The sequence below is a fragment of the Lucilia cuprina genome, chromosome 2 (genome assembly GCF_022045245.1).
Source record: "Lucilia cuprina isolate Lc7/37 chromosome 2, ASM2204524v1, whole genome shotgun sequence".
Taxonomy (NCBI): Eukaryota; Metazoa; Arthropoda; class Insecta; order Diptera; family Calliphoridae; genus Lucilia; species Lucilia cuprina.
This window is the reverse complement of record NC_060950.1, coordinates 39,454,101-39,478,809: the sequence shown is the minus strand read 5'-3', so window position 1 is coordinate 39,478,809 and position 24,709 is coordinate 39,454,101. Positions and strand designations below refer to the sequence as shown.

Sequence of the window (24,709 nt, the reverse complement as noted above, 5' to 3'; positions counted from 1 at the left end):
ACGCAGATTTTCGCAAGTCAAAAACGAATCAGCTGATTCGTCACGGAACGTAGAAACTTAACCTAATGACTATAAAATAAAATTACAGATTAAAAATGTAATTTACTTACCGTTGCGGGAGAATTCAATTTTACAACACAAGGCAGAATCGCTAGACCTCCTTTTTGAACAACTACCCGTGAATTATTTTTTGTTGCGAATTGTGACCGGCCAGCATTTGTGAAAAGGTTTTGAGGAGATGAATTTTTTCCCATATCTGAAAATATAATTAAATAATATTTATGTAATTCTGATGTACTAAGTATATAATAATTTTTTGTAAAATTTTTGTAAATTACAAATTTTAGATATTTTAACACGAACTATATACAATCTGTACAACGGTATCAATTTTGTGGTGTAAAGAGAAACCAGTGCGAATTTTAATGTAAACAAATTACAATTACGTTCCAACTTTCATAAACAATGAACAGCTGTTTTTTGCAAACAATACTTTGGAAAATGAAAAATTTTGGAAAAATGTTAAATAAACATTTAAAACAATAATAAATAAAACAAAACAAATTAGAAAATTGCAATTTAGTTAAAATATTAAGTTTTTGTTCTTCCGAAATCATTGTTTTATTGTTTTTATACCCTTCACCTTCGTGAGAAGGGTATATATAAGTTTGTCATTCCGTTTGTAATTTCTATAATATAATTTTTCGACCCTATAAAGTATATATATTCTGGATCCTTATAGATAGCGGAGTCGATTAAGCCAGGTCCGTCTGTCTGTCTTTAGAGGTCCCCAGATATCGACGAGATCCGAATCTTCAATAATTCAGTTAGACATGCTTTATAGAAGTTCGCTATTTAAAATCAGCAAAATCGGTTTGTAAATAACGGAGATATGAGCAAAAATCCGAGACAACCTCTGAAATGTTCATCAAAAAAGTCACATTTTGTTCATGCTTTGTTAAAAAAGCAACAACAACACTGTGAATTGGATAAAGATGTACATGTGCGTGTGGAGATGTATTTGGTTTTATTCAGCTGTGTATTTTTTTTGTATGTTTGGATGCTGTTCTGTTCTCACGAAAGTGAAGGGTATAACAAGAACAAGGAGATAAAACAGTAATATGTTGGTAATACAGCTCATATATGTTTGAGGGTGGTTATACAGTTTGACGGTGGTATTACAGTACAACGGTTAATATTTCTTTCTGCTACAGTTTATATTCGTTTGTGTGTATGTTATGTGTGACATGTGTGCAGAGATACAAAATTAATAAAAACTGTTTTTTTTAAACACATTTGGTGAAGGGTATATAAGATTCGGCACAGCCGAATATAGAAATATTGCTTGTTGTTAATTGTGTTTTCTTACATATAACTTGAGTTTAATTGGCCAATTACACTCAGTTAAACTAAGATAATATGTAACTTTACTCATAACTGAAAAACACGAAACATATATTAAACCAGATTTAACCAAAGAATGAAGATTATCTTTATCAGAAAAACTCGCTCTAAGTTTCATATAGTATTTTATTTTTAATAATTTCTGTAATTATACGATGTATTCTGGGGACACCAGTATGAAAACTAGAAGAATGTGTGTATTCTCAGCAAAAAATAGTATCAACAGAAATTTCTTCTCCATTTGTTCTACAACATTGTCGTATTTATAAATTCAGAACCCTGCAAAAATAATTGGAGTACATGATCGATTTAGGTTTTCCCAAAACTACTTCCCAGTAGACATGATTGAACTAAATGATGTTGGACCCGTACTAGTCTTTTGAGAAGTACTCTTTACATGTGTATGCGTTTTATTTCATCCAATTTTTTCTTAAATGCAAATAAAAACTCGATATCGGTATTGGACCGATATGATACTGATGTAAGGAAAAGGGATACTGGTGTATAAAAACACACTTTAGAAAGCGAAGGGATGAAAGAGCCAATAACAAAATACATTAGAAGAAAAAATGTTGTTTTAGATGATGTGGAGTCGAATATACGATCTCAAAGTTCAACCCAGCCATACCGACTTTACACGTGCCTGTGTTCTGGAATTAACCAATGTCCTGAGGGTCAGGGGAGTTCTTGAGTATATAATTTTTGTGTATGGCGTCTGAAGTTGTGCTCTGTTTTGGATTATTTCTCGGAGCCAATAACAAGAGTGGGCCTGGTAATGTAGACAATAGTCTCCTTATTGATAGAAATAGTAGCTGTTGAAATTCAAGCTATTTGCATAACAGATAAAAATTATTTGTGTTATTTACAATTAATTTATTGTAACGTAACTCCAAATAAAATAATAACAATAACATACTTTGACAGAAAGCCTATATAAATAATCAGCTGTTCGATTGCATATACCTTTTTATTTTATAATGACCATTAATACAAATGAAGGGTGGTATATTGTTTTTGTCATTTATAACATATTAAAATATTATCAAAAACCCATAAAGTATATATATTTTGGGTCCTTATTAAATTATAACCCCCATTATTTTAATCACTAGTTTTATTTTATCGTAAGGTTAAATTTACAGTTTCCATACAAAAAAAATATATTTTTACCGGCAGAATATCTATAGGTTAATTGATAACCGAAGGTGGAGTTAACGGGTAAAGACGAATATAGCGATGAATACTAACCAAAATCTCTCCACCAGTTTTTTTGAGTATCGGCTCATAAATGACCCTATACCCCATATAAGTACCCTTTCTGAAAATTATTAACTCTTATCACGGGCTAAAAGCGAGTATAGCGAGGAAATTTACACATATGTCAGAAGTTTCTTACTAGCCATCAACTCTTTATTGCCTTTTATTAGAACCGGCTCATAATTAAAATTTGAAATTAATAAATTTTATACGATTCAAATCTACTGACAAACCAAAATCTTTTTACCAAATAAAAAGAGAATCTGTCCATAACTCCAAATATAAAATCACATTCAGAAAAATTCTTAATATTCATTGCCGGCATAAAATACGAGTTTTGAAATTCGACATAAGAAACTTTTATACGAAAATTAATCTTGAATTTGGATGAGGATTCAGCAAATTACGAGTATTATACAGAACAAAATCTATGTACAAAATTTTATGAGTATACACGCAGAGAACAAATTGTAGTTTCAAGTAACCACATTATGGTTTCATGTAATCATATAATGGCTTCAAGTAATCATATTATTGTTTCATTATGGTTACAAGTAGTCGCATCTCTTCATATTATGGTTACATATTAAACATAATATGGTTAATCTTATGTGCTCGGCGTAAAATGTAATTATTTATTATTTTTCTTTTAAACAAACACAAAACTTCCAAGCACTGATATTCCCATACAATATATATATCCACACTTTCAAGCCATTATTAACACAATATAATTTTTTTAATTATTAATATTTTATGTACCCTATTATATTTTTAGATAGCATTTATTTTTTAACAATTATTTTAACACTGCATTTGATTAACAATTTATTTAATCCGATCTAGTACGGATAAACCATACAACTGATATAAAAATGACGATACCATAATATTTTTAATAGTAAACGTATTTTACTTATATTTAAAACATTATATGCATAAGCATGTAAAATCCTACCATTTAATGATTATTTGATAGTTTAAATGATTCTAAAGAATATACTATGTTTACATAATTATCATTATTTATTTGTTGTAAAAATAATTATTCTCAAATTTATCATGAACATATAAATGTTTTCAGTAACTAAAATATTGATGAAGTTCAATAAAAATAACAGTTGTTTGGTTATGACAACAAATTATTGTTACAAAAAACATAAAATAGTTTTCCTAACCATGCCAAACCATGTTTTTTCTCTGCGTGTAGGTTCATAATTGATGCATATAACGCCCTCTTCAGAATATTACTCTAAGAATTTAAAAATTTAACAAAAAAATTTTGTAAGTTCAAATGTTCTCGGTCCATAATTGACTTAAGACATATTTCAAATACCACCCTGATGTTTATAGAGGGCATTCCTTTTACGGCATATAATTAGATGGTGGGTATATGAGATTCGGCATAGCCAAATATAGGACTCTCACTTGTTACTTTTTATTTATGTTTTATTAATGAATAAAAATTTTAAATAAGTACATATAATGATACCAATATTATTTTATTTTATTTAAAATATTGCAAATACTAATGCATTTATGAACACATTCTAAGAATTATTTAAATAATTGCTGTGTTTTGTTGCTATTATTGAATGTTAACGATCAAAGTTAGCAACAAAACGAACATTACCTGACTTGACATCACCTGGCAGAAAAAATGAGCTAAATCTTGAAACTATTTACAATATCTGGAAAATGTCTGTTCATTTGATAATTTTTGTAAATTAAATTTTATTTTAAAATATTTTTTTATTATGTATTTTTATTTTTGAATTGGTAGCACTTTTATCGAAGTTAAAATTAACTTGCATAATTTTACACGTTAACTCCTAACGTGTATAAATTTCAGTGTTTAAATAAATAGACTACAAGTAACGAAAAATAACTACTTTTGTAGTTCAAAATGTTCAAAAACTAGCAGAAAATGTACTGCTACCTTTAGATTCAAATAGTAGCACTAAATTTTTTCTTTAAGTAGCAATAAATGTTATTATATTTTCAACAATCAGAAAATTGGTAGCACTGTTTTTTATTTAGGTAGTAGTTCTAGGTAGCAATGCTACTTAAATTTTTTTAGCAATGCTACCTGAATTTTGGTAGCATAAAAAATATTTTTTTTATTAAAATACGTCATTCCAAAAAAAGGCACAAGCTGCGGGATAAAATTATATGACGTTCTAAAGACATATTTACATATTATAAAGATGCGATATTAATTTATTTTCTGTTGTCGAAGTTTTTAATGTATTCTATTGCTACCTCATTTTTTGGTAGCAACGATCAACTAGTAGTAAAGATTTCTATTGCTACTTTTCAACAGTAGCAAAAGAAAATTATTTATACTTTAAGCTACTACCCCAATTGTAGTTTATGTTCTATTTAGAACTATTTCCACTGCTACTGATTTATTACTACTTCAATATTTGAGATTTACTTTTCTATAAGTAGCAATAGTTTTAAAAATATATGATTGTAAAATAGAACAAATGCTACTGCTACAACTTCAGACAATTGTTTGGAGCAATAATATAATTCTTGGCAGCAAACGTAGTTTTTCTAACACTGATAAATTTTAAATTTATATGAAATTGCCTTTGAACGTTAGCAACAAAAAACAACTAATATCGAAATTACCCCTAAAATATATTTTTTGTACCCTACCGATAACGCTAAAATACCAATACCGAAAAAAGTCAAAATACCGATATCGCTAAAATACCAATACCGAAAAAGTCAAAATACCGATACCGCTACTTTATCACCGTTTCGGTTGCCAACCTTACTTGGAAGTCATGTTTTTCGAGTTCATCCTCCATCAAATTAATTTTTATTCCTTTATCAAACATTTTTTCTAGAATTATTTTTTTGATTGAATTTATCTTTAATTGGCAGTTTTTTATGGAAAGTTCTATACAACTGTCAAATTGTACAATTTCAAGTTGCCAGAGGCACAAAAAATCATTGATTTGCATAGGTATTAGTTTTATTTTCAGGATACTAAATAATTTAAATTTATAATTTAAGGAGTAGTTGTTTATATATAAGTTTTAACTCTCAAATTAAAGATTTTTCGACACAAATTAAATTGTTTTAAAATCAAACTCAATTTTCTTCAAAACAAATTAAATTTTATTCGAAAGGAATTAAATTATTTTCAAAACAAATTAGATTTATTGTGTATTATATTCTATAAATTTAATTTCAAATTAACTTTTTTTCATTATTAATTGAATTGTTGTAAAAAAAATTCTTTTAATTTAAATCAAGTGGCTCCGGTAGGTGGTGGGTTCGATTCCCAACTGTTGCACTGTTGAGGAGCGCACAATAGACCTAGGCATGATAAAAATAAAGAAGGTAGTGTCAATCAAAAATTTTTTTATCAAATAAGGATTTTTGAAGTTTAGTTTTTTGTGAGCATTATATAAAGCGTTGCCACATTCTTAAAAATGATTTTGATTTTCGAGAAATTTTTTACAAAAAATGTGTAATTTAAAATTTACAATTTAAATAATAAAGTACTATTACGTTATTTTGGACTATTTGGACTAGCAGTTTAAAAATTTCAGATTTACTTCCAAAAAAAAATTCGATTGTGATCGGAGATATGTATATACATACCTTAAAACTCAATGTTTGCAGATCAATTAGTATTTTAAAGTTACCTTGTGGTCATTGGCACAGTATTTTTATCCAATCTTACACGTTTTGCATTAACTGAAATATTACTTTTAAGGCAATGGTCGGAGCATACCATTGGCTCTTTTGGCAAATCTTCTTCGGAAATTTTACATATACCTAGCCATTGTTGTCGTTTGTTGGGTAATGTAGGGACTTTAAAAATATGTTTGCTTAAAAAATAGTTGGTATTTTAGCATTTTTAATATTTGAAAATTAAGATCTTCCCTTTAATTCCAATTTAAAAGTAAACGTTTTTATATTTTTCAACAAATGAATGAAAATTATGTATTACATTTTTTCTTAAACTTCAAATATATGGGAAAATTTTAAATTAATATGGTATTACTATTTTTTGAAAACGTCAAAATCCTTAAGCATGTCAGATATAGAATTTTAAAAAATATAGAGAGAATGACACTACCTTCTTTATTTTTACCATGGACCTAGGTGTATTTCTTCGGATTTGATGTATATATGTACATTAGGGTGGGTCGAAAAAAAAGTTGAGTCAGTCACCCCCTACGATTAAAGATATGTTAATAACATTTCCAAAAATATAAAAAATATTTTTTTGCCACGCCTAGAAATACCGCCCTTTTTGTTTTTTATATACTACGCCGCCATTTTAGGTCCGATCGTAACATATCATATATCAGTGAATGTGGCTTGTCGGCAGCTACATTTCACTCTTAGACGACTTTTTAATTCAACATCATATTCTATGCGCGACTTCTGATATCTCGGATCCTTCCCCAAAATCAGTAATTGCGGCTATGAAGGATTAAAGAGCATTTAGTAATATAAAATATTTGCTTTTAAAATGTTCACTTTTATGCATAAACACCTATTTTATAGATATTTAAAAATGTTCAAATATTCATACACAACCATGTTTAAAATGTTCAAATATTCATACACAACCGTGTTGGCTACATATTTGCAAAATTAAGAAGTCGTGAGCAATACCAACAGCTCGAATCTCGTCAAAATCTACAAGCTATACATTTAAAGAAAAACATATTTTTATTTAATATTTTTAATACAAAAACCAACACATTCACATAAAAAACATTTCAAATACGTACACGGCAAAATTTGATATGCATTTTTTGTATATATATATATTTTGTAAAGAATAGAAAAAAGTAACTGAAATGTTTTCAATTATAAGAGAGTAGATTGTGAGTGATCATACAATAATTCTGCTGTGAATAAAGTAAGTTTGAAATTTAAAACTTACACCAATTTTTTCCAAGTGCTTTTCAAAACAAACTTTTTACGATAAACAAAATCTACTTGATGATCGCTCTCGTCAATGTTTACCAGCAAAGAATACGAAAGTGTTGTTGCTTTGCTCTTGCTTCAATACACTAAAAAAGAACAACAACGTATTGCTAGTGCTAAGCGTATGTCATAAATATTTTTCTTGAAAACTGTTTAAATTGTACCAATAAAAAACAAAGATTCAGCGCAATGAAACAAGTGTATTTTTAAATTATTTTTGTAGAAAAATCTTTGCAATATAAAATTACATAAAATAATGTTTATTTCTTACACGTATTTCCATACCATAGGAATACAAAAAGTATTCCTATGGTATTTCACCATCAAAAGATATCGGTCTACGTTTTCGAATAGACCCAAAGTAAATTAATAAAGTAGCGACATCTCTTGTTGTACAACAACATCTACAACAAACACATGTATTTTGTTTTTGGAATAATCCAGCAATGTGTCAAAATAAAATTTAAGAAAATTTCTTTTAACAACAAAGTGAACAAAACCTAAATATAAAATATTACTTTTAAGTTGAAAATATTAAGGATTTAATTATATTATTATATATTATAAAATTTATAACACTTTTAAACTACTTTAAAACCATATAAGGACCATATAAGGTCCCCTTCAGAAAATGACTTTAACGCTCATTACTGGCTTAAAAATACTTGTATATAGATGAAATTCGACATAAATAAGTTTCATTCGAGTCAAACGAGGTTTGATGGTGGGTATTAGGGTTCTATAAATCGACTTTCGAATAATCGAACAATCGACTTTTTGTCGAAGTCGACTATTTTGTTCCAAAAAAGTCGATAACTCGACTATCGTCTATGAAAAAAGCCGAAAAGTCGACTTTGTAATAAAAGTCGGAAGGTCGGAAAGTCGACAAAAGTCGAAAAAACTCAAAAATTGCAACAAATAGAAAAAATATAAATAAAAATTTTTTATTAATAATAATAATAATAATATAATGTTAAATGGCAACATTATAAATTTACGCTTCTGGCAACTTTATAAATATTTAACTCTGGTCGGAAAAAGTCGAAAATAGTCGGAAAAAGTCGAAAAAAGTGGAAAATAGTAGAAAAGTCGGAAAAAGTCAAAAAGAAGTCGAAAAAAGTGGAAAATAGTAGAAAAGTCAAAAAAGTCAGAAAGTCGAAAAGTCGACTATTTATAAAATATTAAAAGTCGAAAAATCGACTTTTAATTAAATGAAAAAGTCGAAAAATCGACTTTCAACTATATGCAAAAAGTCGAAAAGTCGACTTTTCATAAAACGCAAAAAGTCGAAAAGTCGACTTTTCGTTTCAACTATAGAACCCTAGTGGGTATATAATCATAGTTGCCAGATAATTTGGATGCAAAATCGTCAAATTTCGTGAAAAAAATCTTCAAAATCATCAATAGAATTTTGGAAATCTTCAAACTATTTGTTACAGATAGTAAACATATTTGATGGTATTTATACTAATTTTTTATACCTTAGTTCAACTACTTCTGTTAATCGATATTTTTATTAATTTCAATTGATTTTATTATTATCTGTATAACTGGACAAATATATTTCAAAATTCCTTATATCGAGTTCCTGTAAACATTGTGATATGATCAAATTATTTTTATTTATTTACATTAAAATATAAAAATAAGGAGTATAATGTGATCTAAAAGACTCAAATCACGTATAATTATGATTTTATGGTTACAATGCGCTATGCTTCAAAAAGCTGACCCAAAAAGAATTTGGGGCACGTAAAACATTAATGTTTGGTAAACTTCGTAAATTTTTACGATCAACAACTTCAAAATTTAAAAAAAAGTCCGTCCTCTTTACAGTATGAAAACTTTTGCGATTTTCTGGTAAATTTACTTTTTGTTATGAAGTGTATTTTTTCAAATATTTCAAAATTTAGCAAATATCGTTAAATATTGAAGAATAAAAATTTAAAGTTGGATAGTAATTTATAATTATAATAAAGGCTTAGTTAGTTTGAAAGTTCCGTAACGTTTCCGTTCTGTGACGTTCCCTTGACTGTTTATGTGTAGTTAGTTTATACGTAAGAACTGTTTTTAAGAATAAGCAAAAAAGCAACTCTGATTTGTTGTGTCAAAAACCAGAGTTGATTTTCTTTCTCGTCGTCCATTTTAAAAAAAACGATATACAAACTTCTTGGCCAATGATTATCAGTGGACACATTTATAACGAATTTTAATAATTAAATTAATATAATTATAAAAAGTAAAAACACGATTTTTAATCTCTTTCTTGGTCTTTTCTTTTTTTTCTATGGCATTTATGTTGAAAGTAATGTCAACTTTGATATTTTCTTTGACATATTTAAGAGTTTTATCTCTCTTACTTTATAGTTTTCGCGTTTTTTTTTTTAATTTTAAACTTCATAGCATTTAGTATAATTTTTTTAATAAATATTTACTAATAATTTTAAATTAATCGTAATAATTAAAATTTTTTGGATGTACATTATTTTTAAAACATTAACATCACGGTTTTTTTCTTATTTACATCTTTTTTGTATTTTATGTCAGCTGTTTATAGCTGTCACTTAACGTTGCGGATTGAATTCTGTTTTCTACAGGTTCATCCGCAACGCAACTTCAACGTTACGGCCAAACTAACGACTTACACAGGTTTTCGTAAGCCAAATACGAATCAGCTGATTCATCACGGAACGGAACGTAGAGATTAACTGAGCCTTAATGCTTAATTTAACGTATAACTCAAATTTATGTTTTCGATAAAATTGAAATATATATAAAGGTATGAAATAGTTATTCCATATTTTAAACTTTTGTAAAAATTTCGTAACTATAAGAAATTGGCATATTTTTCTATCAACACACTTAAATTTTATGCAAAATAAAATATTTTTTTAACACATTTTTAGTTTTGGCCAAAAAAGTGGTCGTCTGAACCATAGTGCAATGTGGAAAAATATAATTGATGCCAAAATTCTTTAACTGTTGAAACGTTTAAATATCACACGACGCACAATAAAAACATGCATTTATATAACTTGGTTTTCCCGATTAGAATTTTTTATTTTATTAACATTTATTAATTTTATACTTAAAATATTTCAAATATGTGTCGATTTTTTATGTAATAGACAAAATTATAGTAAAAAAGTGAATTTTTTTTTTATAAAATTCCCTTCTAAGAAAATCGTGCATGTTTTTATTGTGTGTCGTGTGATATTTAAACGTTTCAACAGTTAAAGAATTTTAGCATCAATTATATTTTTCCACATTGCACTATGGTTCAGACGACCACTTTTTTGGCCAAAACTAAAAATGTGTTAAAAAAATATTTTATTTTGCATAAAATTTAAGTGTGTTGATAGAAAAATATGCCAATTTCTTATAGTTACGAAATTTTTACAAAAGTTTAAAATATGGAATAATTATTTCATACCTTTATATATATTTCAATTTTATCGAAAACATAAATTTGAGTTATACGTTAAATTAAGCATTAAGGCTCAGTTAATCTCTACGTTCCGTTCCGTGATGAATCAGCTGATTCGTATTTGGCTTACGAAAACCTGTGTAAGTCGTCAGTTTGGCCGTAACGTTGAAGTTGCGTTGCGGATGAACCTGTAGAAAACAGAATTCAATCCGCAACGTTAAGTGACAGCTATAAACAGCTGACATAAAATACAAAAAAGATGTAAACAAGAAAAAAACTGTGATGTTAATGTTTTAAAAATAATGTACATCCAAAAAATTTTAATAATTACGATTAATTTAAAATTAAACATTAAAATTAATGTACTTCTTATATTAGTAAATATTTATTAAAAAAATTATACTAAATGCTATGAAGTTTAAAATAAAAAAAACGCGAAAACTATAAAGTAAGAGAGATAAAACTCTTAAATATGTCAAAGAAAATATCAAAGTTGACATTACTTTCAACATAAATGCCATAGAAAAAAAGAAAAGACCAAGAAAGAGATTAAAATATCGTGTTTTTACTTTTTATAATTATATTAATTTAATTATTAAAATTCGTTATAAATGTGTCCACTGATAATCATTGGCCAAGAAGTTTGTATATCGTTTTTTTCAAAATGGACGACGAGAAAGAAAATCAACTCTGGTTTTTGACACAACAAATCAGAGTTGCTTTTTTGCTTATTCTTAAAAACAGTTCTTACGTATAAACTAACTACACATAAACAGTCAACGGAACGTCACAGAACGGAAACGTTACGGAACTTTCAAACTAACTGAGCCTTTATTATAATTATAAATTACTATCCAACTTTAAATTTTTATTCTTCAATATTTAACGATATTTGCTAAATTTTGAAATATTTGAAAAAATACACTTCATAACAAAAAGTAAATTTACCAGAAAATCGCAAAAGTTTTCATACTGTGAAGAGGACGGACTTTTTTTTTAAATTTTGAAGTTGTTGATCGTAAAAATTTACGAAGTTTACCAAACATTAATGTTTTACGTGCCCCAAATTCTTTTTGGGTCAGCTTTTTGAAGCATAGCGCATTGTAACCATAAAATCATAATTATACGTGATTTGAGTCTTTTAGATCACATTATACTCCTTATTTTTATATTTTAATTTAAAGAAATAAAAATAATTTGATCATATCACAATGTTTACAGGAACTCGATATAAGGAATTTTGAAATATATTTGTCCAGTTATACAGATAATAATAAAATCAATTGAAATTAATAAAAATATCGATTAACAGAAGTAGTTGAACTAAGGTATAAAAAATTAGTATAAATACCATCAAATATGTTTACTATCTGTAACAAATAGTTTGAAGATTTCCAAAATTCTATTGATGATTTTGACGATTTTTTTCACGAAATTTGACGATTTTGCATCCAAATTATCTGGCAACTATGAATATATACCCACTAGGGTTCTATAGTTGAAACGAAAAGTCGACTTTTCGACTTTTTGCGTTTTATGAAAAGTCGACTTTTCGACTTTTTGCATATAGTTGAAAGTCGATTTTTCGACTTTTTCATTTAATTAAAAGTCGATTTTTCGACTTTTAATATTTTATAAATAGTCGACTTTTCGACTTTCTGACTTTTTTGACTTTTCTACTATTTTCCACTTTTTTCGACTTCTTTTTGACTTTTTCCGACTTTTCTACTATTTTCCACTTTTTTCGACTTTTTCCGACCAGAGTTAAATATTTATAAAGTTGCCAGAAGCGTAAATTTATAATGTTGCCATTTAACATTATATTATTATTATTATTAATAAAAAATTTTTATTTATATTTTTTCTATTTGTTGCAATTTTTGAGTTTTTTCGACTTTTGTCGACTTTCCGACCTTCCGACTTTTATTACAAAGTCGACTTTTCGGCTTTTTTCATAGACGATAGTCGAGTTATCGACTTTTTTGGAACAAAATAGTCGACTTCGACAAAAAGTCGATTGTTCGATTATTCGAAAGTCGATTTATAGAACCCTAATACCCACCATCAAACCTCGTTTGACTCGAATGAAACTTATTTATGTCGAATTTCATCTATATACAAGTATTTTTAAGCCAGTAATGAGCGTTAAAGTCATTTTCTGAAGGGGACCTTATATGGGGGGTAGGGTCAATTATGGACCGATCCTCATAAAATTTTGCATTGTGATATTATATCATAAGAAACATACTTATCACTATATTCGTATTTTTAAACAAGTTATGATTGTTAAAGTTGCCTTTCGAGGGCCCACTTTTATGGGTCTATTCGAAAACGTAGACCGATATCTTTTGATGGTGAAATACCATAGGAATACTTTTTGTACGTGTAAGAAATAAACATTATTTTATGTAATTTTATATTGCAAAGATTTTTCTACAAAAATAATTTAGAAATACAGTAGTTTTCCGATTTAACGACCATTCAATTCTACGAACATCGCATTTAACGAACAAGCTAATTTTTCCTATTGACTACCTTAAATAACGAACAAAACTTGTTTTTTGTACTCTGTTTAACGAACTAATATAAATATTATCATTTAAATTAAGATAAAACGACATTTATCAAAAATAGCAAATAACCTAAGTTGTAGCAAGCGGTGCTTTTATACCCAAAACTGTAACTCATTCTGGGTTCTTATTAAATTTTAGTTCGATGTAGCTACAGTAGTTTTCCGATTTAACGACCATTCAATTCTACGAACATCGCATTTAACGAACAAGCTAATTTTTCCTATTGATTACCTTAAATAACGAACAAAACTTGTTTTTTTGTACTCTGTTTAACGTACTAATATAAATATTATTATTTAAATTAAGATAAAATTACATTTATCAAAAATAGCAAATAACCAAAGTTGTAGCAAGCGGTGCTTTTATACCCAAAACTGTACCACATTCTGGGTTCTTATTAAATTTTAGTTCGATGTAGCTATGTCCGTCCGTCCTTCAGATAATGACTTTAACGCTCAATACTCGCTTAACAATACGAGTACGCCGAGTACTAACCGATATCTCTAAGAAATTTTATGGGAATCGGTCCATAATTGACCTTACCCTCCATATCAGGCCCCCTTAAGAAAATTACATCAACGCTCATTACTCGCTTAAAAATTCGAGTATAGAGATGAACTTTGAGAAATAACTTTAAAGCTAATGACAGAATTAAAAATACAGCGATTAAATTCGACACAAATATGGTTTGAAGGTGGGTATATAAGATTCGGAATTTTGTGTTTTGTGCTATTTTTATAAAAAAAAGAATTAATTTTTATAAAATACATTTAAAAAATATTTTATGTACCTATTTTTAATTATTTTCCTACCAAAAACCCACGTTTTACTTAGTACTGCATATAACGAACTTTTCAATTTTACGAACAGGCCTGACAACATATGGGTTTGTTAAATCGGAAAAGTACTGTACACTTGTTTCATTGCGCTGAATCTTTGTTTTTTATTGGTACAATTTAAACAGTTTTCAAGAAAAATATTTATGACATACGCTTAGCACTAGCAATACGTTGTTGTTCTTTTTTAGGTAAACATTGACGAGAGCGATCATCAAGTAGATTTTGTTTATCGTAAAAAGTTTGTTTTGAAAAGCACTTGGAAAAAATTGGTGTAAGTTTTAAATTTCAAACTTACATTATTCACAGCAGAATTATTGTATAAATGAAATTTTTTTTTAAATTTTTTTCTTGAGATAATATAACAGTTAGAGTCCTAAATTTTTTTCGGAGCCACTTTAGTGTCAATATGATTATTTAGGATAAAATATGGGATTACTTGCATTAGGGGGCGTGGCACGTTCCATATAAATTAAATACAAAAATTGGAAACTATTACAGTTAAAATATTATACAACTTATACAACTAAATTTTTAAATTTTGTACGAAGAACTTTAATATTCATCGAAACATTTTTAAGAAAAAAGAGCAAACATTCATCTGAGGGGGCTTGTAGCGCCCATGTGAATAAAATAGAAAAATTCGTATATCTGAGAAACTGTTAGAGATAAAATCATATGAAGAATTCTGACATTCATCTGAACATTTAGAGCGTAACGAGCGAACTTTTAATGGGGACTATGAATAAAATACAAAATAATGTTTATCTTGGAAAATATATAACTAGGTTCATCAAATTTTGCTTATATTACTTTAATATTCATCTCAACATTTTGAAGATAAAAGGCGGACTTTAATCTAGGGAGCTTGAAGCCCCCAAATGGCGACATGTATGACATGTACGTCCACACAAGTTTCATTTTGTGTATCTTCATGTACGTATCAGAGAAGGACAAAAGTAGTAATCGTAATGTATTGCAACCAAACAAGTATGAGTATGTATCTGAAACACAAAGCGCACAATCATATTCAGCATACTCATACCAACTTCAACACAAATAAATATACGTATAGTCAGCATTTGGTTGTGTCGTATATTCAAAAATTTTTCTTTCATATACAATAGGTATGAAGTAAGCATTGTAGTTGTTTTGTTCAATTACCATACTTACATATATGTATCTTCTTTGACCTGGTTCACACTGGGAAACTTTTTTGAAAAACTTTTGATTTTTATGTGTGACAAAAAAAGAAAGAAATACCAACCATCTCTTTCTCTCACACACAAAATCAAAAGTTTCTCAACAAAAGTTTCCCAGTGTGAACCAGGTCTTTGAGTATACCAATGCAACATAAGTATACAACTTTTGTTATAATTGACTTCACCTTATTATTCCATCATGGCTCTTATCTCTGACTGTTGTCAGAGATACAGCCGATACAAAAGATCAGCGGTGGCGGCTAAATTGTCGGCTGAATCTAACTGTTTCTTTAGAAATTTACCTATAAACATTTATTATATTGCAAATTATCTGTATAATAGTCTTTTATGTATAAACCCGTCTCTATATAAGTTTCAAACTTTGTCGGAGCCACTTTAGTGTTAATATAAATATTTAGGACAAAAAGTGGTCGGATTATCATTATGGGTCGTAGCACTATTCATGTTAATAAAATACAAAAATTCGTTTATCTGGGAAACTGATAAAACTAAATTCTTCATATTTTGTGCCCAAGAATTTTAATATTGATCTATTTGGAGAAAAAAGAGCGGACTTTCATAATGTGGGGTGGCTTGTAGCCACTTTGATATTCATGTGAACTTTGAGAGAATAACAGAATAACAATGGGGGGCTTGGCACCTCCCATATGAAATTAATACAAAATTTCGTTTATCTGAGAAACTAATAGAACAAGATGCTTAAAGTTTTGAAAGAATAACTTTATTATACATCATTTGGGAAAAAATTCGTATATCTGAGAAACTATTACAGCAAGAATCTTTAAATTCTACAACAAATAACAATCTTTATATCTGGAAAACTATTTCAGTTAGAATCTTTTCTATTTATATTGATTTTAGGATAGTAAATCACACTGGGTATAGCTAGTATAATATAAATTTAAAAAATTTATAAGTTGTATAAAACCAAAGTACCATAAGATATAATGGTAATATATTTATAATATATTATCAAAATTCAAAAAATAATTTTATTTGATAAGAAAAAGTATCTGAAAATAACTGTTATTTTATGAATATAAGTTAAGACAGTAAAATTTTTGTTTTACGCTTTTTTGTGTTAAAAAGTAAAATTATGATGACAGTAACAAACATTATTTACAAAACTTTAAGGAAGTTATCACTTAATTTTGCACTTCACTTAATTTGGAATGTAAAATTTGACGTCGTATGTTTTTTTTTAATTTTTTTAAATGATTCAAAAACCAAGCAAGACGCATTAGATCTGGAATGTATTTTTATGTATGTTTTATACCAATCGTGTAAACACAAAAAAATATAACTCATACGACTTTTATTCTCTTTTTTGTTATACGGATGGAATTTCATCTTACATTAACTTTCATCCTAGTTAAGACTTTACGTACGTAAAATGGGATCGTGTGAAGGCCATTTAAAAATACTGAAAAATGTCTTAAATAACGTTCCTACCACAATATATCGGAAACTACAGATAAACAAAAATGTTCATAACATTTTTTGAACCTAGTGGGTGAACAATCATTGGAATCAGATATTTTTCTTATATAAAAGTTATTTTTAATATTTTCTAGTGACTATATCACTTGGTTTTGCAGTTTTTTGTCGAGATACGAGTATATTAAACAAAATTATGAACTTAATATTGATCTATTTGGAGAAAAAAGAGCGGACTTTCATAATGTGGGGCGGCTTGTAGCCACTTTGATATTCATGTGAACTTTGAGAGAATAACAGAATAACAATGGGGGGCTTGGCACCTCCCATATGAAATTAATACAAAATTTCGTTTATCTGGGAAACTAATAGAACAAGATGCTTAAAGTTTTGCAAGAATAACTTTATTATACATCATTTGGGAAAAAATTCGTATATCTGAGAAACTATTACAGCAAGAATCTTTAAATTCTACAACAAATAACAATCTTTATATCTGGAAAACTATTTCAGATAGAATCTTTTGTATTTATATTGATTTTAGGATAGTAAATCTCACTGGGTATAGCTAGTATAATATAAATTTAAAAAATTTATAAGTTGTATGAAACCAAGTAGTATATTATATATATTATATATATATATATATATATTATATATATTATATATATTATATATATATATATTATATATATATATATAATATATATTATATTATATATATATATATATATATATTATATATATATATATATATATATATATATATATATATATATATATATATATTATATATGTGTATATATTATTATATATATATATATATATATATATATATATATATATATATATATATATATATATATATATATTATATATGTGTATATATATTATATATATAATATATATATATGTTTATAATATATATATATATATATATATATATATATATATATAATATATATATATATATGTGTGTATATATATATATATATATATATAATATATAATATATATATATATTATATATATATATATATATATATATATATATATATATATGTATATATATAATTATATATATATATTATATATATATATATTAATATAATTATATATATTATATAATATTATAAATATATATTATATATATATATATATATATAAATATATATATATATAATATATATATATTATATTATAATATATACGCAGTTCAGGTTGATGATCTAAAATATGATAAATAAACATTTTACAAAAAGTTCGGCGTTCGGTGTTCGGTCAAAATTTCGCCGAACACCGAACATTGGCCGAACCTCACTTTTTACCGAATTCCGAACCCGTACCCGAACGTTCGGTCGGACACTACTATCTATCTATCTATCTATCTATCTATCTATATATCTATCTACTTCTGCCTGGAAGCTTGTGTTATGATTAGGTCCACAGGCCCACTTTTTCCCCTAATTTATAGCCATCCGTGTAGCAACGGATTCCTACTGGTATTTGCTCTAATGTTCCGCTTGACCAAGACATTCTATCTGGGATTAGCGTTTCAAAGTTTCCGACATATACAGTGTCTGGTATGCGATCAGGCACGTCCGATGAATGTGTATAACCTTCCAGTATACATTGATGACGAGTCCTATAACCGTTTTTGGCCAGTTCGCCTAAAGTAAAGAGCCGTTCGGCTGTAAGCGCCGCCTCATATCTTATATATGCTTCAATGGGTGGAATATCTAGCAACGTTTCCAGAGCCTTGGTTGAAGTAGTACATATGGCACCACTTATACCCAAGCAGCATGTACGCTGAACTCCCTGTAGTAGTTTGATATTACACTTTTTGTCCAAAGCAGTCCACCAGATTATTGAAGCAAAAGGTAGAATTGGTCTAATTACACTTTTATAAAGCCAATTTGGTCACTAAGACCCCATTTCATGCCTATGGTTCTCCTACATATCGCCCAGCACCGATGTGCCTTGTTGATCCTATTCTCTATGTGGTGTCTCCATTTTAATTTCCGGTCAAGTATTACACCTAAGTACTTAACTTTATCTGTCACCGGTATCTTCTTGCCCAAGAAGCAAGGTTCAGTATATGTAGAAATTTTTATCTTTCTTGTGAAAAGACAGATTTCCGCCTTCGCCGGGTTAACATTGAGGCCTCTCGGTTGAGCCCAGCTCAAGGCCGTATTCAGAGCCTCCTAGGGATTCTATAAGGGATTGCATAAGGGTATCAGTGTGCACGTTATTGAAAGCGCTATTGAAAGATTTACCTATGTAGTGGACAACTTCATTTAAAGCGGTTTCCACCGATCGTCCCTTTACATAAGCATGCTGCTTATATTTAAGGTCTTTGTATGGTATGCTGCTTTTAACCATGCTATCGACTATCCGTTCCAAGGTTTTAAGTAGGAAGGACGCAAGACTTATCGGTCGATAGGACTTAGGTGTCGCATAGCTAGGTTTCCCTGGTTTGGGTATAAATATTACCCTTGCATCCTGCCATTTAACTGGGGTATATGTCAATTTTAAGCATGCAGTGAATATCTGTGACAGATGTACGGAAACCAGTCCCACCTCCATCTGCAAAAGTGCCAGGAAAATTCCATCCGGCCCTGCAGCTTTATAGGGAGCAAAGCTCTTGATTGCCCCTTTAACTATGTCAGTTGTAATAACTATTTCCGTGTTACCCTCTCCTTCCTCCAATATCGGTTCATCTATGTTATTCGATATACCGGGTGGGAAATGAGAATCCATTAGGAGTTTCATTGTCTCCTCCATATCCTCAAGCCTCCTGCCCGTGTCATCGTTCATAGATTCCGGTTGGACATGAGTTTTGGATAGGATAGTTTGCGAAGAGTCTTCCCAAGGTTCCGGATCTCCCCAGTTACCCAGGGTTTTTCCTGGGCAGATCTCCGCTATCGGAGAGGACAGCTGTCCTCGAACGATTCAACCAGGGCACTTGTGAACGTTTCCACTTTGGCATCTATATCCTCTTTATTTCGACATTGAAAAGTGTCCTGACCTAAACGGTTCTTTAGTAAGGTCCCGAACATTGTCTAATTAGTTTTAGACTTATTCCGAAACATTATCGGCTTTTGTGGTGCCTTAGAATTTTAAATTTAGAATCTTAAATTTTTGCACGACTAACTTTAACATCCATGTAAACATTTTGGGTAATAAATTGGTGGACTACCCATGAGGGGAGCGGCATCTCTCATATTAATTAAATAAAAAAATTCGATTATCTTGAGATAATGTAACAGTTAGAGTTCTCAAATTTTGTCGGAGCCATTTTAGTGTCAATATGATTATTTTAGGATAAAATGTGGGAGGACTAGCGTAAGGGGGCGTGGTACATCCCATATAAATTAAATGCAAAAATTCGTTTATCTTGGAAACTAATACAGTTAGAATCTTAAAATTTTGCATGAATAACTTTAACATTCATGTTAACATTTGAAGTAATAAATTGGTGGACTACCCATGAGGGGAGCGGCACCTCCTACATTATTTTAATACAATAATTTGTTTTTCTTGAGATAATATAGCCACTTTAGTGTCAATATGATTATTTACTGTTGTGATAAAATCATTAAATTTTACTTAAAGAATTTTGACATTCATCTGAACTTTTAGATAGATAACGAGCGAACTTTTAATGGGGACTATGAATAAAATAAAAATATTGTTTATCTAGGAAAATATATAACTAGATTTATCAAATTTTGCTTATATTACTTTAATATTCATCTGAACATTTTGAAGATAAAAGGCGGACTTTAATGGGGACTATGAATAAAATAAATATCTTAAAAACAGTTAGATAATTCTAATTTTTCATAGATAGATAGGAATTGGCGAATTTGCAATAATTTTCTTGGCATCTCTCATATATAACAGATTAACAATAATCTGGAAAACTATTGTGGTTGGAATTTTCAAAAACGTTAAAAGGGTTTTTTATTTATACTAGAGGGTAAAAAAATATTGTATATCCCAAGGCATTAGAATAAGAATTATTCTTTAAGACTAAATGTATACATATATTAAATTTTAGCAAGTAAAAAGTAAATATATCATTAATTTATTATTTTAGAATTTAAATGAAATATGTTGTCATCAAGAGAAATTATAATAAACCTTTAAGAAAAATTTTATAATTTAGTAACTAAATAAATATTTTTTTTTTTGATTATTATGTATTTAATTTCGATAGGGGTAGCGAAGCACACCGGGTATTAGCTAGTTAATATATATAAAAGAATAGCGTTACTGACTGACTGATTCAACATCCTAGAATCATGAAATTTTGGGTATGTAGTGAGTGATTTTTGGATATATGTAAACAAGTTTTCGTAATTAATTTTAATTGCATTCAAAAGAGTAGACAAGTGTCTGGTAGTTTTCCGAAATTCCTAAATGTGTAACAAGGATGATTTTGTTACTTTTTTGGAACCTTTATAACTTTTTAACTAATTAGCATAATTACATTTTTGTAAATATTTTGGACGCATCTTTCAAAATTATGAGACACTTGTTTGGTATTTTTAAATTCAGTCCTTTTTGGGTGTAAAAGGCACATTAATAAATTTTTTTCGATTTATTGACGTATTCTTATTAGATATAACTATGTAATAATTATTGTAACAAAACATTTGCTATTTCTTTGGGAAAAAAGTATCAACAAGTTAGAATGCTATGTTTTAATGAAACTTGTCGAAGAGGTACAAAGGAAAAATAAAAAAAATTGTAATAGGTTGTGATGCCAACTCCCACCATGTAGCTTGGGGTAGTACAAACAGTGGACAAGCCCTCAAGAATTTCCTTAATACTAAAAACTTGATCACATCGAAATTAGGTAATAAATCTACCTTCGTCAATAGAATCAGAAAAGAAGTATTAGATATAAATATATAAGAGCTTGGATCCCTATTAAGCTGCTGGGCTAGATGGCATTTTCCCGGCACTCTTACAGATGGAAGAGCGACTGGTTTTTAATACATCTGTCTCAGATATTTACTGCATGCTTAAAATTCACATATACCCCCATTAAATGACAGGGTGCAAGGGTATAAGTATTTATACATAAGTCAGGGAAACCTAGCTATGCGACACCTAAATCTTATCGACCGATAAGTCTTACGTCCTTCCTACTTAAAACCTTGGAACAGATAGTCGATAGTTTGGTTAAAAGCAGTATACCCGACAAAGACCTAAAATTTAAGCAGCAAGCTTATGTAAAGGGACGATCGGTGGAAACCGCCTTAAACGAAGTTGTCCACTACATAGGTGCATCCTCTGATAGCAAACTATATACACTGGCGGTATGTATTGACATCGAATAACGTGCACACTGATACTCTTATCCAATCCCTAGACCAGTTTTATGTTGACCGTGTGCTCCGTAACTGGATCAACTACATGCTAAGGAAAATAGATGGATAAGCTGCGAGATGTACGATATAACTATCAGGAAAAAAGTATTTCGCGGTATACCACAGGTTGGCATTTTGTCACTTTTACTGTGGGTTACCACAATTAATAGCCTCCTAAAGACCCTAACCGAGAGGCCTTAATGTTAACCCGGCAAAAACGGAAAGACAAAAATGTCCACGTATACCGAACCTTGCTTCCTGGGCAAGAAGATACCAGTGTCAGACAAAGTTAAGTACGTAGGTGTAATCCCCGTCCGAAAATTAAAATGGAGACATCACATAGAGGATATGATCAACAAAGCACATCGGTGCTAGGCGATATGTAGGAGAACTATAGGCATGAAATGGGGTCTTAGTACTACTACGACACATTGGCTTTAAAAAAGTGTAATTAGACCAATTCTAGCTTATGCTTCAATAATCTGGTAGACTGCTTTAGTAAAAAAGGGGGTTCAGCGTACATGCTGCTTGGGTATAATTGGTGCCATGTGTACTACTTCAACCAAGGCTCTGGAAAAGTTGCTAAATATTACACCCATTGAAACATATTTAAGATATGAGGCGGCGCTTATAGCCGTACAGCTCTTTACTTCAGTCGAACTGGCCAAAAGCGGCTATAGGACATGTAATCAATGAATATATTTACCAACAGCCAGAAGGCATTTAGGGCTATATCAGGAGATACAACTTAATCTAAGACCGTATTGGATTGTAGAAAAGCTTTAACTGGGAGAGTAAGGTTCACATCAAAGAGCGAATGTAATAGCTTTAAAGGGAAAGGAGCTCGATGTAGTTAACCTGACAAACGCGAAGCGTCGAAGTTAGATCCAAGTATCTTGGAAGTGATGTTCTTCCGGAAATAACATTCCTGACTAACGCTTATTGGAAGATTTTTAGGAATTACGTTCAGGATACAGAGTTTCTGAACACTCAAAAATAATTCATTCAGATCCCTCTTTTTCTCTCATGATAAAGAGCACACAACAGGCCCGATTGTGGCCTAGGTGTATTTTTTTTTTTTGGATTTGATATAGTATACATCCTTCTATCAATTTAACCTAACCTAGAATGCCATGTTCGGCAGTGCCGAATATTAAATATCATCCACCAGCTACTTATGCTTTATTGTAGGTATTCTAAACATAAAATAAGCGATTAATATCTCAATGAATACTGGGGTAATTGTTTATAACAGGAATCGAAAATAATAATTATTTTCTATTTAAAAAAAAAGCAACCACAAGAAATTATTGGAGAACAAAAACATGTATACCATTTTCATCGTCGTGAGCTAAATTTTAATAATATGACATGTTTCTTAAATTTTTATTTTTTTGAGCAGAAAAAAAGTTTTTTTTCCGATCATAAATAAATAAAAGTAAAAATAACTTTTATATCTGCTCGAGTCAAAAAATAACATTTATTTTGTGACTTTTATAATAAAAGTCATAACAGTTACGGTTCCTGGATTATAATTATAGTTATGATAACCAAATGGCTTTCGATGGACCGATCGGAAAAAGAAATTGACAGTAATATTTCTAAAAATAAGAATGATTTATTTGTGCAAAACATTTTTTGGTAATGAGTAAAAACATTTACGCAATTTTAGGAAATGATGAGAATAACGAACAATTATGCATGATCTTAAATAAATTTAAAGTATATTTTATGTATGTAAGTATATAATTTGCGTCTATAAATGTGATTTTTTGCCAAATTTTGTATAAATATCATAATTAGAAAATGAGTTATGTGCGTTTAAGTGATTTTCGGGAGGCAGACTTCTATGAGAGCTGTGACCAATTCTCGACCGATCGGAAAAAAAATTTGCGGTGATATTTCTTTAGTTATATTAGTGTAAAATTTTGTATAAATATTTTTATTAGGTAATGAGTTATTGGCGTTAAAGTGATTTTCGGGAGGGAACCTTGTATGGGAGCTATGACCAATTGTGGACCGATTGGAAAAAATTTTCCTTGTATGAATTCTATTGACATAAAACTTTAATTTGTAAAATTTTGTGAAGACATAGATATTCTAACGGAAGTTATTAACAATAAACTAATTTTCCGGAAATATGTACATTTATATGGGAAATTCCGCTAATTTTCAACCGGTGTTATGGAATTATAGTGCACAGTTT

The 24,709-nt window shown here is 29.1% G+C and overlaps 1 long non-coding RNA gene across 1 annotated transcript in view; it reads right to left on the bottom strand.

Moving 5' to 3' along the window:
- Window positions 1–113: 113 nt before the first annotated feature.
- The window catches only part of LOC124420426, a 63,677-nt gene continuing 39,081 nt past the window's right edge, over window positions 114–24,709 (bottom strand). Inside the window, exon 3 of the long non-coding RNA XR_006941196.1 lies at window positions 114–256. This is a non-coding gene — a long non-coding RNA (uncharacterized LOC124420426). The remainder of the gene's footprint in view (window positions 257–24,709) is intronic.